This window comes from Topomyia yanbarensis, chromosome 1 (assembly GCF_030247195.1).
Source record: "Topomyia yanbarensis strain Yona2022 chromosome 1, ASM3024719v1, whole genome shotgun sequence".
In the NCBI taxonomy this organism is placed as follows: domain Eukaryota; kingdom Metazoa; phylum Arthropoda; class Insecta; order Diptera; family Culicidae; genus Topomyia; species Topomyia yanbarensis.
Window position 1 is genome coordinate 70,041,481 of NC_080670.1, and position 18,379 is coordinate 70,059,859.

The following is an 18,379-nucleotide window of genomic DNA, read 5'->3' on the forward strand; positions in this document are numbered from 1 at the left end:
TTGTCGATTTATGGTCCCGCCGTTCGAATTAAAAAAATAATTCATTTATTTGGTTTTTAACGTAAGTTCCAATACCTTATTTAAGACTTTTTGGTGGTATCCAATGGGAAAAACAGATTGAAATGATAAGTGAAGCGAAAGCAATATCAATACAAATACGCCGTAGCTTTTCAGGATGTATAGTACTAATTCCATTATTGTTAAAATTGAACTTTTTGTAGAACTCCCTAATCATCAAGATTAATAACGAAATCTAGAAATACTCATCTCGTAACTGCCAAAACCTTCAGTAACATGAACAAAAATTAGAACTACGACCATATTTATCCATTTTTGTGTTGGTAATATTTTTGACAATTGCCTTGACAGGTATGTGATGCGTAGTTCAGAAGGGTTTGTTCACTGTTAGTATTAGGTGAATTATTTACTAAAACTTTGAAGCTGTTCATCTGGCTGAAAGTGTCCATCTTCGACACACTTCGCGTACTAGCGAACGATTTTCTATTTAGCGCTGGTCAGTGAAATATGAATATGAATTGAACTGCACAAAAATCTTCGACCTCACTTGCTTCAAAGACAAGGTAACGTTTTAGCCAATTGTGGACTTTAAATAATTATAATGTTATTTGGTTTAAGCTAAATGGGATTTTTCTAAATTGCTTTAAAAATAATCGGATATAGATCGTAAAATGCAGTATTTTATGAGTTATCTTTTTTACACTGGTGGTTAATAATTTGAGTCAGAATGTAAACAGCTTACAAATTAACTCCATAAATACCCAAAGCTAAGATTAAATAAAAGATTTTAAATAAATGTATTGGTCCTATATAAATAAACCCACATAAAATATCAAAATACAAAACATTTTGAAATTGATTGCAGACGCAACGGTGAATAATAGATTTGTTTCGATTCTTGGCATCTACTTTTACAAAATATTCCTTGAGCTGGGAAGCACAACATAAAACGATAAAAGTTTAGAATACTAACCAGTCAGATTAAAAGACTAATTATCTCTAGAAATAATGAAACAGGTGTGAGTTTCTGTCAGTAGTTGATATGATACTAAAGTTTATTAAAAGGAAAAGTACGTATAGTTAGTAGAGTGCTCGAAAATAATATATATCTGGAATGCTGTAAATTCTCGTTTAATAATCAATATGAGTATTTTGGAACGGGCTTTACGAATATATACCAGACATCGATCTTTGACACCATTCTGAGAACAAGGAAGGCGACTTCCGGTTTTGCGTTTTACATTTACATGAAGAAAGCTCACCTGGTCGTGTGTTCACCGCTGGGTAGTACTGTATATATCAGATTGTCACGACCAGACAACTTGAGAGGGGTGGAGGGTTGAGTGAGTGCGGTCGTTTTCGCTATGCTACACACCTAGAAAAAATAGTGTAAATTTACGTCTCCTGACCCTGACATATACGAGCATCAAAAATGACTTAGTTTTATGTTTGATTTCAATTTTACATGACGTTTAATTTCGTAAATCATGTAATTTTACTCCACATACAGCCTTTGTTCTGAATGGTAGGAAGTGTAATTTTATGTCATTGTGCATGTAAAGTATATATTTCATGTAAAATTGAATGGAACACGTTAATGTTCCGTCATTTCGTAAATTACGGTTTGTTGGATTGTGTCATGTTTGCAATTACGTCAACGATAAAATTCAGATTTTTTTGGTGTGTATGTTATGCTAATTTTGAGTTTCTTTGAAAAGAAGAAGAGTTTTGTTAAAATATAGCTTTAGGCTTTTAGTGCAGAAATTAGTTCTGAACCAAGAAAAATCCATTGAGATATTAGATGTAATATCAGTCATTTATCATTATACGCTTTACAATTTTTGAGATGGTCTTCCATGGGTCACTTTTTATGAATCTGACTCTGGTTTTGCAAATACCCATATGGAGACGCCCTGTAGGTAGTAAATCTTACAAATTAGTTATCTACACAACATCATATTGTTAATGTTTCAAAGGATTTCTTCCATTTAATTCCACTATGTTTAGATGCACTTGCACTTGGATTTGAAGTGGAATGGTAAATCTTTAGCAGATTCTCTAGAAGCTTTTGCTATTTCCGCAATATGCTCTTTGAATCGAATTTCTAATGCTCTCCTGGTTTGTCCAATATAAACTTTATCACAATGTGAACATGATATTTTGTATATCCCCGATTTGCTCAGTGTTTCTATCGGATCCTTTGTGGATCCTAGTATTGATTTTAACTGGTAATTTTTACTACTGAAAACTAGATCTACACCAAACCTTTTTAATTTTTTCCTAAATGGATAAGCCGTATTCTGGTTGAAATCGACTGCCATCCTTTTTAAATTTTCAGTTGTTGGAGTTAAGGTTGTGAGGTTTTACTTATGAAGTATTCTAGATTTTTTAATAATTATTGATTGGATGGTTTGCTCTGGATACCCGTTGAGCTTACCTGTTTCGAAAATGAATTCAGTTTCTTTAGTTTTTGCTTCTTCCCCTAATGGTAGAGTAAGCATTCTATAGACCATGTGGTGAAAAGCGGCCATTTTATGCCGATATGAATGGTTTGAAGTATTTGGTATAATTCTCTCAGTATTTGTAGGTTTCCTATATATTTCGAAAGTCAAGGACCCCCCCCCCCCCCTTCTCTTTTTACAAGCACATCCAAGCAGGGCAGATTATTATCTTTCTCTTCTTCATGTGTAAAATTGATATTTTTATGGATGTTGTTAATAGTTTCCAACATCCGGGATAAATTTTTACGTTTGGTAATACAGAAGATATCGTCAACGTATCGCCACCAGTGTTCTGGTAGCTCACCTTTTTCTTTTAAACATTCTTCTAAGTTTGCCATAAAAAGTTCACAAAGAAATGGAGATAGAGGGTTACCCATCGGAGCACCCGTGGTTTGTTTATAGAAGACACCTCGGAATGTGAAATAATTTTCTTCCATGCAAAGGCGAGTAAGTTGGATATAAGATCTTACTTTGCTTTTCCATAGACTGTTGTTATTTTGTTGTAATAACCAATCCTCTAGTAGGTTAATTGAATCTTTTACAGGGACACTTGGGAATAGTGCGGTTACGTCAAAGGAGACCATAATCTCATCGCCTTTGATTTCACCTGAGTTTTGAAGTTTAAGAGTGAATTCTTGTGTATTGGTGATGGACCGGCTGGAAAACTTTTTTGGCTTATTTTGAAATTCTTGCACTAGCCATTTTGCAATTTTTTGGGTTGGGGCACCTATTGATGAAATATTTTCCCTTATTTCATTTCCGGGTTTGTGAATTTTTGGGAGTCCTTTTATTCGGGGTAAGATGGGATTTGAAACTTTGAAACGAGTGAGATTCTCACCCAAGAGGGGTTTACAGTCTTTAAGAGTTTTTTCAACACGTTTAATCATGTCCGGGAGGGGGTTCGTTCTCTGTGCCCTGTACGGGCCAGATATAATTTTTTGGGTCATGTCAGCGTCATATTGTTCTTTGTCCATTATTACAACTTTATTTCCCTTGTCAGCCTTCAAATAAAAGACTGGCGTTTCCCTCAATTCTTTTATAATTGTTATTTCTTTTGTTTGACATTTTTGTGGAGTATATTTTCTTTAATTATTTCCGCTGTCGTGGATCTAGCGTCATTAATTGTTGAAAAATGAAGGTTGCAATTATTGATACCTGTCTCTAGGTCAATGATTACTTGTTCAAAATTTTGTCTTGATGCTATTGCATAGTTAAGTCCCTGATTTAACAAAGTCGATTGTTCTTCGGTAAAGCTCTGAGATGAACGATTTACCACAAAGGCATTTAAAATGTGTACTGTCGGTTTGGGTCGGTCAATGTAGGTTTTTAGTCTTAAATTGTCGAACTTCTTGTCCAAAAGTTTTCTCTTTCTTTCCGATTCACACTTTTCTGCAACTTTCACTTTTATTAGGAACAAACAAAAACTCATTGGGTGTTTTTAGCCAATTTCAAATGCAAGCTATAGCACTCCAATGTTGTCACATTATATACACTATATAAACGTTTTATACTATGATTTAAGAAATCGGCTTCCATCTTTTTCACTACACGTAAAGGCACGGATGTCTTCAACTTGACTTTATGGCAAGTTGGGGTCAATTGAATTTTTTTACACTTTCTAAGAAAAGCTACATCTTTATGTTATCCCGCGATTTTTTTTCCTAAGGCTAATACATTTATTATGCTCACTTGGCTTGGTTGCCATTTTCACAATATATACGCGAACGGAGGTCTTAGTGGAATGTACGTAATGTTTCAAAGGATTTCTTCCATTTAATTCCACTATGTTTTTATAGTTAGATGCACTTGCACTTCACTATTTAACAGATACCGTGCCTTTAAGTGTAGTGAAAAAGATGGAAGCCGATTTCTTAAATCATAGTATAAAACGTTTATATAGTGTATTAAATGTGACAACATTGGAGTGCTATAGCTTGCATTTGAAATTGGCTAAAGAACACCCAATGAGTTTTTGTTTGTTCCTAATAAAAGTGAAAGTTGCAGAAAAGTGTGAATCGGAAAGAAAGAGAAAACTTTTGGACAAGAAGTTCAACAATTTAAGACTAAAATCCTACATTGACCGACCCAAACCGACAGTACACATTTTAAATGACTTTGTGGTAAATCGTTCATCTTAGAGCTTTACCGAAGAACAATCGACTTTGTTAAATCAGGGACTTAACTATGCAGTAGCATCAAGACAAAATTTTGAACAAGTAATCATTGACCTAGAGACAGGTATCAATAATTGCAACCTTCATTTTTCAACATTTAATGACGCTCCACGACAGCGGAAATAATTAAAGAAAATACTCCACAAAAATGTCAAACAAAAGAAATACCAATTATAAAAGAATTGAGGGAAACGCCAGTCTTTTATTTGAAGGCTGACAAGGGAAATAAAGTTGTAATAATGGACAAAGAACAATATGACGCTGACATGACCCAAAAAATTATATCTGGCCCGTACAGGGCACAGAGAACGAACCCCCTCCCGGACATGATTAAACGTGTTGAAAAAACTCTTAAAGACTGTAAACCCCTCTTGGGTGAGAATCTCACTCGTTTCAAAGTTTCAAATCCCATCTTACCCCGAATAAAAGGACTCCCAAAAATTCACAAACCCGGAAATGAAATAAGGGAAAATATTTCATCAATAGGTGCCCCAACCCAAAAAATTGCAAAATGGCTAGTGCAAGAATTTCAAAATAAGCCAAAAAAGTTTTCCAGCCGGTCCATCACCAATACACAAGAATTCACTCTTAAACTTCAAAACTCAGGTGAAATCAAAGGCGATGAGATTATGGTCTCCTTTGACGTAACCGCACTATTCCCAAGTGTCCCTGTAAAAGATTCAATTAACCTACTAGAGGATTGGTTATTACAACAAAATAACAACAGTCTATGGAAAAGCAAAGTAAGATCTTATATCCAACTTACTCGCCTTTGCATGGAAGAAAATTATTTCACATTCCGGGGTGTCTTCTATAAACAAACCACGGGTGTTCCGATGGGTAACCCACTATCTCCATTTCTTTGTGAACTTTTTATGGCAAACTTAGAAGAATGTTTAAAAGAAAAAGGTGAGCTACCAGAACGCTGGTGGCGATACGTTGACGATATCTTCTGTATTACCAAACGTAAAAATTTATCCCGGATGTTGGAAACTATTAACAACATCCATAAAAATATCAATTTTACACATGAAGAAGAGAAAGATAATAATCTGCCCTGCTTGGATGTGCTTGTAAAAAGAGAAGGGGGGGGGGGGGGGGGTCCTTGACTTTCGAAATATATAGGAAACCTACAAATACTGAGAGAATTATACCAAATACTTCAAACCAGTCATATCGGCATAAAATGGCCGCTTTTCACCACATGGTCTATAGAATGCTTACTCTACCATTAGGGGAAGAAGCAAAAACTAAAGAAACTGAATTCATTTTCGAAACAGGTAAGCTCAACGGGTATCCAGAGCAAACCATCCTATCAATAATTAATAAAAAATCTAGAATACTTCATAAGTAAAACCTCACAACCTTAACTCCAACAACTGAAAATTTAAAAAGGATAGCAGTAGATTTCAACCAGAATACGGCTTATCCACTTAGGAAAAAATTAAAAAAGTTTGGTGTAGATCTAGTTTTCAGTAGTAAAAATTACCAGCTAAAATCAATACTAGGATCCACAAAGGATCCGATAGAAACACTGAGCAAATCGGGGATATACAAAATATCATGTTCACATTGTAATAAAGTTTATATTGGACAAACCAGGAGAACATTAGAAATTCGATTCAAAGAGCATATTGCGGAAATAGCAAAAGCTTCTAGAGAATCTGCTAAAGATTTAACATTCCACTTTAAATCCAAGGTAGCGGAACACGCTTTTTCAGAAAACATAACTTAACTATAGAAGATATTAAAATTCAGCGTCAAGTCTCTAATCCTTGTAAATTAGACGTAGCTGAAAGCCTGGAAATTTTCAAACATTCGTCTCCTTTCTTATTAAATCGAGACCAAGGTAACGGATATTCATGGCTCTTCGAAATTTTACCTACATGCAAAAAACGGTCAGCTTCGTGCACCTAGGTACCCACCGTCCACAGCCTACCCGCTTCCCTAGATAAAACGACTTTACAATCCCGTAATTTCCTATAAGCTGATACAAACACTGAAGAAGATTACAAGCAGTAATCGAAATACCGGTATCTGTTAAATAGTGAAGTGCAAGTGCATCTAACTATAAAAACATAGTGTAATTAAATGGAAGAAATCCTTTGAAACATTACGTACATTCCACTAAGACCTCCGTTCGCGTATATATCATATTGTTGAAAAATTGTGTGTTTTACTAGTTTTGGCAACATTCTCTGCTTCGAAAAAAAAAAAGAATTATGGAATTTCGAAACTGATAACTGAAATGATCCAAAAATTAATTAAAAACCCAATTTTTTAGCCATATCGTCGCTGTTGTTCTATCTTATGACAAACGCCCTTTACCAAATTTCGAGAAAAACGATTTTTAAAGTTTGAGATTTAATATATTGAAACTTATTAATGGTATAAACAATTCAAAGAAGACAATTGATGCTTCTCTCTATTCTGTATTAATCTTTCAAATATTACGGAGATCGGTGGACTACGTTGCGAGTTTTTACTATAAATATAAACAAAAGTCACACTCACACGTGTCATAGGTGTGTATTGATGACAAAATTTGTATGGCGTGACATAATCGTGCATGGAAAATTTTCCTTAGAAAAAAATCATCAATTATTAACTTTTATTCATATTTTCTGCTTCATTTGGTCTATAAACAATCGGTGATATGTATTTTGGAGAAAATGAGGTAATCGGGGAATCTAGAAAAAATAGTGATTTTTTGTTACAGTGTTGCCAAATATGCTATATTTTCAGTTTAAAACTTAAACTTCATTTTTATCACAATTCGTGTATTTTTGTTTTCAAAATGATTAAAGGCATGTGTTTACATATAAAAACACATTATACATCAAGACAATTTGAGCCAATCCCCAGACACAGAAATTTGAAGCAAAAATTAAAAAAATTCTCAGCACGTTTCTCGCTATAACTCAGTAACCAAGCAGAATGTCAAAATTCTGAAAATGCCACCTTGTAGAGATTTTTTAGACAAGTGATGTGGCATATCTAACTCAGTTTACCCCAAAATGGCGTTTGTCATAAGATAGCACAACAGCGACGATATAACACAATTAATTTTGCCACAACTTTGTATGGAGAGGTGCCACTGTGTGTCGACAGGTATCATTTTCCATTCTAGATGAAAGCGATGATACAACCACTACAAACTCAACGAGCACGTTTCCAAACTGAATGAGAACACGCATATGTACATACCAATTAATACACTATTGTGCATTGAATATTACGTATCTTTAAAACACTGTAGCTTAGAGTGGGACACGGTTATGTAAAAAAAATTAATTTTTCTCCTACCAACTATTTGGGTACCATCTGGGTCCTAGAACAACTGCTCAAATTCTGGGCTTGAACGGTGAAACAATATTTTTGCGCCCACGTTTTAAAGTTTGCATGAGATTTCGTATGGGGAATTTGACTTTCACTAAATAATTACTCCAGGAGTGTCCATTACCTCCTAAAAATAAATCGACATGTGCTTTTTATAGGAAAATTAAAAATGAAATAAAGTCTCGAAGACCGTGAATTGATCTGATACTTGTAGTAAATGTTGTTAAGCAAAAACCGATTGATGCTTTAACGATTGATAAAAAATCAATTTTCATAGCATCACTGCTGCTGACGGTCGAATTATATAGAAAATTTTTAACTTTCTCTTATTGTGTACAAAAGAAGTCTCATTTCATTCCAAAAAACTATTGCGAAGTTATCAAACAACTCAGATCATTGATTTGGGCTCAATAAGAGAAAGTGAAAGAACATTGCATATGATTCGAAAGCCAACAGCAGTGGTGCTAGAAGAAATGAATATTTTATCAATCGTCCGACCATTAATCGGTTTCTGCTTAATAACTATTGCAATAGGCGTCAGATTGTGTTTTTTTAATTATAGAGGTTTTAACCTTAAGGTCATTCGCCTCTTTTCGGGTTAGAGAAATCTCTTTTGGAAAAATCTCTAACCCTATGTGCGGGATTGGGAATCGAACCCAGGTGAGCTGCGTACAAAGCAATCGATTTACCAACTACGCTATGCGCGTCTCCAAAACAGAAATATGAATCAGCGGCAAAATTACTTTTTTACATTCTGTTCCGTTATATTCAACAATTCTTAACCCATATATTAGAACTAACCGCAGCTCTGATTTATTACTTTCCATGTAGTTTAATTTCACAATAATGAACCACAAAACTAAGAAACCATTTGGCGGGAAGCGAATAATAGTTTAGAGGTATACTACATAACTCAAAAATAATCATTTTCTATCTCTAGCTTGCAATAGCATTTATATTTTAACACTACGCAGAACGGACACGCAATCCAAAGTGGATTGCGTGTCCGTTCTGCGTAGTGTTAAAATATAAATGCTATTGCAAGCTAGAGATAGAAAATGTTCCTTTTAATCTTACAAAAAACAGCGTTCAGATGACCATTGCAATCACAAAATTAAATGAACAATACAACTTTAAAACGCAAATAGACGTACAAGCTATCGAAAGCTAGCACTGACTTCTGCTCCTCTTTCTGAGCCCTCACAAAAGTTGAACCCTGAATAAGGTTGGCGTACAAAACAAAAAAATAATCACTATACCAGATGCGAGCGAACTTAATCACATGCACAAGAAAAAATCAAACTTAAACGACCTATTTACGCCGAACGCCAGCCGATTGTTTTGCATAAAAGTCCGATGTACACGTTAAGCTACATCCGATTATCGAACGTAGCCAACCTATTTCGCGAAGCCAATGCGCCGGTCGCATTTTTTCCCTACATCTCCATGCTAAAGCCATCATCAAACAATGTTTAGATGCTATTTTTTGCGTTCAACTCTGTACCATTGATTGACGAGGTTCAGCAGTGAAAAGTGTGATACAAATTGCTCGCATACGCCACAGCAGCAGCAGCGAAACCGCCGATGAATGTGAATTTCCTTAACGAACGATCGTATTGAAATTTTTGGGGGTGCAGAACCGTTATCGTCTACACACATGGAAAATACAATTTCTGTGCTTCACTGCTCGAAGCCAGAAATGGGAGCGGATTTATTTCTGGATTATCTGAACTCGTTTGACGTTTAAACAGCGAAAAAAGATTGATCTACGGCAAACGCGATAATTGTGGAATCACCAGTCGATATTCGAAACCAGCGTGTAAACTGTTCACAGTCTGCAATCATAATTTAACTTCACAATAAGATAGTTGTTCTTTTTTCGTCAAAAAAATCTCGGTCGAATATAGAACAGACAGTTGATGGAGTGCGGGTGAGATAGAAAACGATAGATTTATTGTTCATGTTTATACGTATCACGCGACCTTGACCTCCAATTCAATTTCTGTATCCCTCACGCATCGCACTTTGAAAGTATGAAAAGCCAAGAGAGACTTCAACGATAAGCATAGCCCGAACCCTCATTCAGTCTGCTTACGACGATTCGAAGGAAAAGTCTACTCTGTGTATACAAGTGATCCCAACGCCCGCTAAAGAAACGAACTTGTGCAAATTTCCTGCTATGTTATTTGCTTTGATCTATTCTCTTTTTTCGTGTCGTCTACTGAAAGGCTTACACGTTTCATGAAATCCTCGGCGGGGCACCACCCGGTTCGAATAACGATTTATGTGTACACAAATTTGTATCGAAAAGAGGGAGGACTCTTGTTCCCCACAAATAGACAAGAGGTGATTCGACTAACCTTTTTTGCGCTATGTATTTATCTGCTGTTAGTTATCACCCGTTCGCCAGAATCCTTCAAATGATATGGAAATTATCAGCTCTTAAATCTTGCGCCGCACGGTGTTCGCTTCTGCCTCAGACGAAACTTTCCTGTGTCTTCTTCGCTGTGTATCGGTGTTGAAACAATCAGCCTGTCAGTTCCCAAACAGCTATTTTGATCATTTAAGATTTATCAAGATAAATTACAAAAATACCACACGAACTGTATCTTCTTCAAATCTTACACTTTTAGCGCTCGCGTTATGTTTATTATTATCGTAGAAAGAATAGCATTCACTCACATAACAAAGCCCCCAGAAGAAAAACAATCACTACACACATGTACGGATTCAGATATTCTGGGTGCTTTCAGAAACCAAAGAAACACAACAGTACCTCGGAAATCAAACTAAAATATATGTATAGCACTTAAGAATGTTTGATCTGGATTGATCTATCTATTTCACCGGGGAATGAAAGTTTAATAAAACTTTCAACTCTCGTTTTTTTTCTCTTATTTTCAAAATCAGCTGTAATTACTCTTTCTTTTCGATTGATTCTAAAATAGTAGCTGAACACCTAGGCGAAGAACAGCCGAAAACATACCGTAGTGCTCATTGGTAGTTGGTATTTAAAAATCGTTTAAACAGGTTCACACAAATTGCTCAGAAATGCTAACGTAATGTGTACCGTTCACTGGTTAGCTCGTTGAGTGAACCAAACAAGCAGGCGATTTCTGTGGGGGTCTGATATTTCTCCTAGATGCGTCTGTGGAGGACCCAAAAAAGAAGCACGACCACTCTACTCGATAGACGGAAGCGAAATGATTCCTCAACATCTATTCCGTTCGCAATATAACTTTCGTGCAAATGAAATAGTAGGTACGCGATCGAGCAAAAGGCTTCTTCGGCTATGCTGGATGGCTTTGCAGTGGTCGCGTTGCTGCTGGCTTTGCTCGCTGATTCTATGGCTGACTGGCTGACTGGTGGACTGACTGAGTGGATGATTCGCTTGTGGTTTGAGAGTAGGCAAGCAGAAATCAAAGCGGCAGCCATGCCTTAGTGATGTGGAATCGATATGAGCGTCTCAAAGATCGATAAAGACTTTCTCGTACCAATCTGTGTAAAGAGAATGAATATTTAATAACTCATTTTGAATGGATTAACTCTTGCAGACGTATCAGTAGTTGATAACACACTCACAGGGCACGGGCGCGCGGGTGCGCGACGTTAGCCATAAATACGATAGGCATAAGTACGTTTGGCATACATACGATAGTCTGGGTTGTGAACCGGTTTTTACTTTTGGACTGTAACTTTTCACAGATTAATGATATTGAGAAATACAACATACCGTAGGAAAGCTGAACAAACTTTTTTTTTATCTCGACAGATTTGTGTTTTGATCGAAGCGTTAGTCTCTACTGTCAATTTTTGGAGGACGTGATTTTTGTCTGTTCCAAAAATTGGCTGGGTTGTGAACCATCTGCCAATCCCTAATAAAATTCGGGAAAGCGAAATCAAACACTCTTTATTGTATGTATGCTGAAAAAGCTTTGCGAGGTCGAAGCTATTTTGACTTGCCTGCCAATGTAGAACTTAAGCGCAATCCATTCATTCTAGCCGAAAAACCAATGAATTAGTGTCACATCTCTACTAATATGATGGATAAGGTCTCGGTTACCCTATGCCCCCTGCAGGCACAAATTTGGTTTTATTCATCTTGTCGGCGTAGGGAAAAAAACAACTGAATTTTAACAGCAGCTTTTTTGTGTATTAGCAGCTTTAAACTATTAAAAAATAATTTTATTAACACCTTTTCAATTTAGTTTTCTTATTGCACTTACATGAACCTTGCCTTTTTATACCTTTTCCTCGCTCTTTTTTCGTGCTCACAGTGCTAACGGAAACTTTTACTGCTACTGTTAATAACTATAAGATTAGAAAATAAGTTTATAATTACATAAATTTTGTAATTATAGATGATGGGTGTAACTTACACGCTCTCAATTCACTGCAAGCAAATTTTAATCACAATTTGCCTTAGTACCTTTGCCTATTGAAGCGTTTCCCGAAGTATCTTTACATCGACTGATTAAAGCAGAAATAAATTACATTTATGCCTATCGAAGGCATTAGATAAACTACTTACACTTCCGGAATTATTGAGAACACTTTTAATTTAATAAGCTAGGGAAATCCACCTTAAACGTTATAAAAATAGTATAACTACTGCAGTTTACCAGCTGTATTGAGTCGCGTGAGATTGTTTTTGCTGCATTTATAGCTTTCCACGGTGATTCGTTCGGGGCCCGACTTTCCGGGTTTCCCAGTGAACTGTCATTTCGTACCTAGTATTGCTTCAATTATACCAGAATCGTTTGGCGGGAGCCCTGCGGTGCGAACACGCATATTATATTATATTTGACAGTTCTGGTACAAATCTAGTACAAAAATGATGGTACATAACTCAGCCGTAACGCTATTTTGGAAACATCAAAAACAACAACACTTACAATCTCAATACGACATATTCCAATATTGGGTCGGAAAATAGAATCAAAACACTAAACAAATGGGCATACTACTCACCTTTTCGGGACAATTTCAGCCAACAATCAAAAAACGGTTCACGATCCATTGTTATTACGACGTCAACGACAGGCACAAACGATAGGGTAGACTGAGAAAGGGTGAAACAGTTATTTTTTGTTTTTATTAGATAAATCAACAAAAACTATCATTCGATGATTATTTAATTTTAAATTTCTTAGTTATGTTTACGCTTTGACAAATTACTTCAGCATAAATGGTATTAATCATTAACAAAGCATCAGTATATAAATTTTTGTAACAGTATTCTCTTTGTTTCAACTCACATTCTACCGAGATAAATTGAAATAGGTATCAATGTGAGTTGAGACAAGTCACAAATTATTTTAATTATTATCAAAACTTATTGAGCACCTAATATCACGCGGTTTAGCACGCTGATTTTCGCGCGGAATTCCACGATAAATTTTAAGCGAGTTTTCAGGAAGAATTTCATTCGAAATTTCACGCAGATGTTAACGCGAAATCTCACGCTGGATTTCACGTGAAATTTCCGGCAATATCTCACGCGAAATTACAGGGGGAATTCCACGCAAAAGTTCACGCGGAATTTGACGCAAAGATTCACGCGGAATTTCACGCAGAGCTTCGGGTGGAATTTCACGCGGAATTGGAGACGTAATTTCACGCGGAATTTCACGAGAAATTTCACTTGAAATTTAACGCGAAATTCCACGCGAAATTTCGCACGGAATTTCACGCATTGCTATTATATATAGAATCGATACTAGAAAGGAAAACAATAAATGTATAATCAAATAAAAAGCAAATAACGCTTATAATCCACCTAATAGTGTGATGAGACATTTATTATAACTTTTATCACTCTCTTCGGATATTATATCGATTGAGAACATTTAGAACTCCACTAATTTAGAGCTTCACGAGACGAATTTCGCTAAATCGTATTCAGAGTTGGCAGCACCCTCTCCGATTTTAATGAAACTTTCTGTACATTAAGACTGTCACGAAAGGCCACTTTGCATACTTTGTTTTTCCAAAAATGATCTAGACTGTCTTTTGAAAAGGGCCAAATTTTTTTTACCATTTTTTTTATACCTATAATATCTAAAAATGACAAATTCTACAAAAAATGTTGTAGGAGTGGTTTTCACAAAATTAGTCAAATTTTCGGACAAAAATATTGAAAAAATTCTTCATTGATCCTTCACTGAAAAAATCGATTTTAAAAATTTTAAGTCGATTCCAAAAATTTTTGATTTGGATGAAATTTTGTTCCAAAATAGATAATTATGTTCCCTAACTACAGTCAAAAATTCAAATTGGGCACTTTCAAGGAAAAAAAGTTATTTGAGAAAAAAACTTTTCCTTGTCCAAACTGATTTTTTTCTTCACCGAAAAACTAAACTAATGAATGTTATAATCATCTTAGAATCCAATAAAACACAGTTTGTGAGAAGATATTGTCTAATTTAGCAACTAAGCATATTTTTATTAAGGGGTTAACTACTTTTTCATTGTTCATCATATCCAATTTTTTATTACTTTATATGAAAGTACAACTCCTTGAGAATGTTTTGCCAAATTTTTATTGAGATCCGAGAAATAGATCGAAAGTTACAGCACTTCCAAATGCACTTCGTCTACCAAGAGCAGTAGTAATTCGAAATTTTAAACTCGATTATCTCGAAATGTCGTATTACTAAAAATGGTTTTTCCGTGATCACGATTGCCAAAAAACTACTCAATCAATTTTCTTATTTTTTTCCAATTGATCGTAATTAATTTTTCTCGTACTTTAACGATTCCTTTTTATTCATAAATTTTTGTTTTGTGGATAAGAATTCTGTAATACATTTTTTAGAGCTTAAAACAGAGATTTTTTACTAAAAACGTTCTCGAATGCAGGAAAAAAATATTATTTATTCAACTAATTGTTAAGGTACGAGGAATACTCATATACTAATGGAATTTTTTGAATTTTGGGATTTTAGATGGTCTATCGGTCTTCAATCGTGATCACCGCAAACCTCTTAAATAAAAAAGGATTTCGGGAAAAAGCCATAACTCCGCCAATTATCAATTTATTTTTATAAACTTATGCTTAATTATTTCACTGAAAAATCATTGCTTTATTCCTTTACTTGAATTCAAACTTTCTTGATATTTCTTTCATTTGAAATTTACATAATTATTTATTTATTTTTATATATAACATGTTCCTTAAAACTATCTTCATGCATGCTATTTTGTATTATTTCTATGCAAGGAAAATATTTTTGGTTCATCTTCTGAATTAGAATACCTTTTTGTCTCTACTTTTCCCCCAGGAATAGGCACAAAACTGTGGAATTTTTGACTTTCAGATATTGTTTTGGCGTTATTATACACCTCTTCGTGTTCTTCTGGCATTTTGTTGTACTGTTCAGTGAATATGTAGCAGAAAATTAATTTTGTGATATTTTTATCAGTTTGTTCAACTGCCCAGTTATGTAACTCTCGGGGAGTTGTTATGGTATTTCCATAGTCGCGAGCAGGACTGGCTCTTTTTGCCATTCGCTTGAGAGTGCCACCAATAGCAACACAGGGTCCTTTTCCATGGGATGCTGCACCAAAATGCCATTTTGCGCTTATCTCATACTTTGGCTGGAATCTACAAAAGCTTGCAAAGTTTTGTTTATTTTTGTATTGTGCTGCTGCTCCATCAGATATAAAATAAATTTTAGAAAAGTTTGTCAATTGTTATCAGTTTTGAGAGGAACAAATGAACTGCAGTCTTCCAGTCTTCCGATCTTCCAGTCTTCCAGTCTTCATTCAAGTTTGTTATGAATATATACCAAATTCGTTACTGATACTTTTTGCATGTATCAAGCAACTAGCAGCTGGGAAAATGGATTCTGAGATCATTATGACTTTCATTTGTTTAGTTTTCGATAAAAATACACAGAAAAAAAATTTAGTTTGGAGAAGGAAAAGTTTTTTTTAAATAACTTTTTTCCATGAAAGTGCCCAACTTGAATTTTTGATGGAAGGTAGGAAACATAGTTACCTAGCTTGGAACTAAATTTCATCTAAATCAAAAATGGCTTTAAATTTTTAAATTCGATTTTTTCAGTGTAGGAGTCAATAAGAATTTTTTCAATATTTTTATTCAAAAATTTGATTAATTTTGTGCAAATAACTCCTACAACATTTTTTGTAGGACTTGTCATTTTTAGACTAGAGCCATTTGAAAAAAAAAATGGTAAAAAAGTTTGGCCCTTTTCAAAAGACAGGCTAGATCATTTTTGGAAAAACAAAGTATGCAAAGTGGCTTTTTGTGACAAAGTCTTCATGTACAGAAAGTTTCAATCTGCCAACATTTGTTCGGATTGGCGCGAAATTCGTCACGATGTTTTTGATGACATAAGATAGTGGCAGGGCTCAGAGAATCATAGGACAACATCAGTGCTAGAAATGTCAAAGACTAAACCAAATCAATGGAAAAACGGACAAATGGCCCATATAATAAACATACAACGAATTATTGATAATGATGTTAATAACCGCGTACCCTTTTCACGCTTTTCTAAAACTTTCTTCCTTCAACCCCTTGCTCTCCCTTGGCTTTTAATATTGAACAATATGCTTCATTTTCCAGTCCGTTGCTAATTGAATGTCGTTAAAAACATAAAAAGACTCACTCTTAGTCGTTAACAAAAAAGGAAAAAAATCTGTTAATAACGTATCTAAATTCTTCAATCTGTGTAGGGAAAACTATACATATATACCTAAAGGGGTTATATATGTTGTGATGAGCCAAAAAATCGATTTTTTTAATCGATTTGAAGTTCATGGCGTTCACTCAACTTTCCAATACGACTGAGAACTAAGAACTGAATTGCAACTCTTGATATCACGCTACCTCTGAAATGCATGCGTGAATAGTTCAAGCTTTACTTCGATATCGACGTTTTCCAAAAGTGACTTCCCAGTAGTATCTTTGATTTGAATTATTATCGCTAATGCTATTTGGCAACAAATAACAAACTCTCGAAACCCGTTAGAGGGAATCGTCATTATTACTGGAATTTTGTTTTTCACGAAACTCTTAAACAGCCTTCCGTCACTTACGTTAGTACACTGAGTGCACGCTGCTCCGAAAATCTAGCAATATCGTCTTAGAGCACCAGCGGGTCTCATTCAGAGCCATTGGCGTGATTTTCGGCGGGTTAAATCTGTAAATAAGACTAAAAACTAACATCTATTCTATAATTTTCAGTTCAGCGATCCGAGAGACATCGTGATCACCGCAAGCCATGAAAAATAAACTGCTTTGTGGAGCGACGGTCACTACTCCGTTTATTAAAAAATAAAACTGTTAAAAATTTTCAAATTCTTTAGAATTTTCCCAACCATATTAGGGAAAGTTGTTTAATTAGCTTTTGTAATATTGTGTCGAAGAAACTTGTTCCAATCCACCTAGTGGTGCAATTGTGCCTTTCTCATTTGTCCAAACTACGATTCATGGCTGGTTATGTTCAATATAATGGTCGAAATGTATATTACACGATTTACAACGACATAACAGCCACGAACTTGTGTGTCGACGCTGAAACACTTTAAACCAGCGGCGGATCAAGGAGGAATGTCCGGGGGGTTCGGACCACGCCGAAAATTTTCGGAAATCCGACACCGAAATCCGAATATGTCGGAAATCTGACGTAGGAATTCCGATGTCAGAAAACCGACGTAGGAATTCCGATGCTGGAATCCGATGCGAGAAATCCGATGTCAGAAATCCAACGTTGGAATTAAGATGTCGCAAATCCAACGTCGGAATTTCGGTGGCGAATACCCGACGTCTGAATTCCGATGTAGGAAATCCAAAGTCGGAATCCCGATGTCGAAAATCCGACGTCGGAATGCAGATGTTGGAAATCCGGCGTCGGAGATCCGACGCCAGAACTCCGATGTCGGAATTCAGACGTCGAAATCTAAGGTCGGAATTTCCATGTCAAATGTCCGATTTGCGACATCGGAATTTCGACGTTGGATTTAATGCAACTGAATTTCGACGTCGGATTTCCAGGATCGGACTTTCGACGTCGGCTTTCCAGCATCGGACTTCCGACATCGGCAATCCGTCGTCGGCATTCCGACATCGGAATTACGACGTCGCATTTCCAGCATCGGAAATTTGACGTCGGATTTCCAGGATTGGAATTCCAGTGTCGTATTTCCAGGATTGGAATTCCAGTGTCGTATTTCCAGCAAAGAAATTCCGACGTCGGATTTCCAGCTTCGGATTTCCGATATCTAATTTCCAACATCGGAATTCCGACATCGGATTTCCGACGTCGGATTTCCAGCATCGGAATTCCGACGTCGAATTTCCAGCATTCGAATGCCGAC

The 18,379-nt window shown here is 35.7% G+C and overlaps 1 protein-coding gene across 2 annotated transcripts in view; it reads right to left on the bottom strand.

Annotated features, from left to right (window-relative positions):
• Positions 1-11,217, bottom strand: part of LOC131677882 (uncharacterized) — a 260,837-nt gene extending 249,620 nt beyond the window's left edge. For both annotated transcript variants that reach the window (XM_058957971.1, XM_058957970.1), the window contains exon 1: positions 10,393-11,217. The gene's annotated coding sequence lies outside the window, so the exon portion shown is untranslated. The remainder of the gene's footprint in view (positions 1-10,392) is intronic.
• Between the last annotated feature and the right edge of the window lie 7,162 nt (positions 11,218-18,379).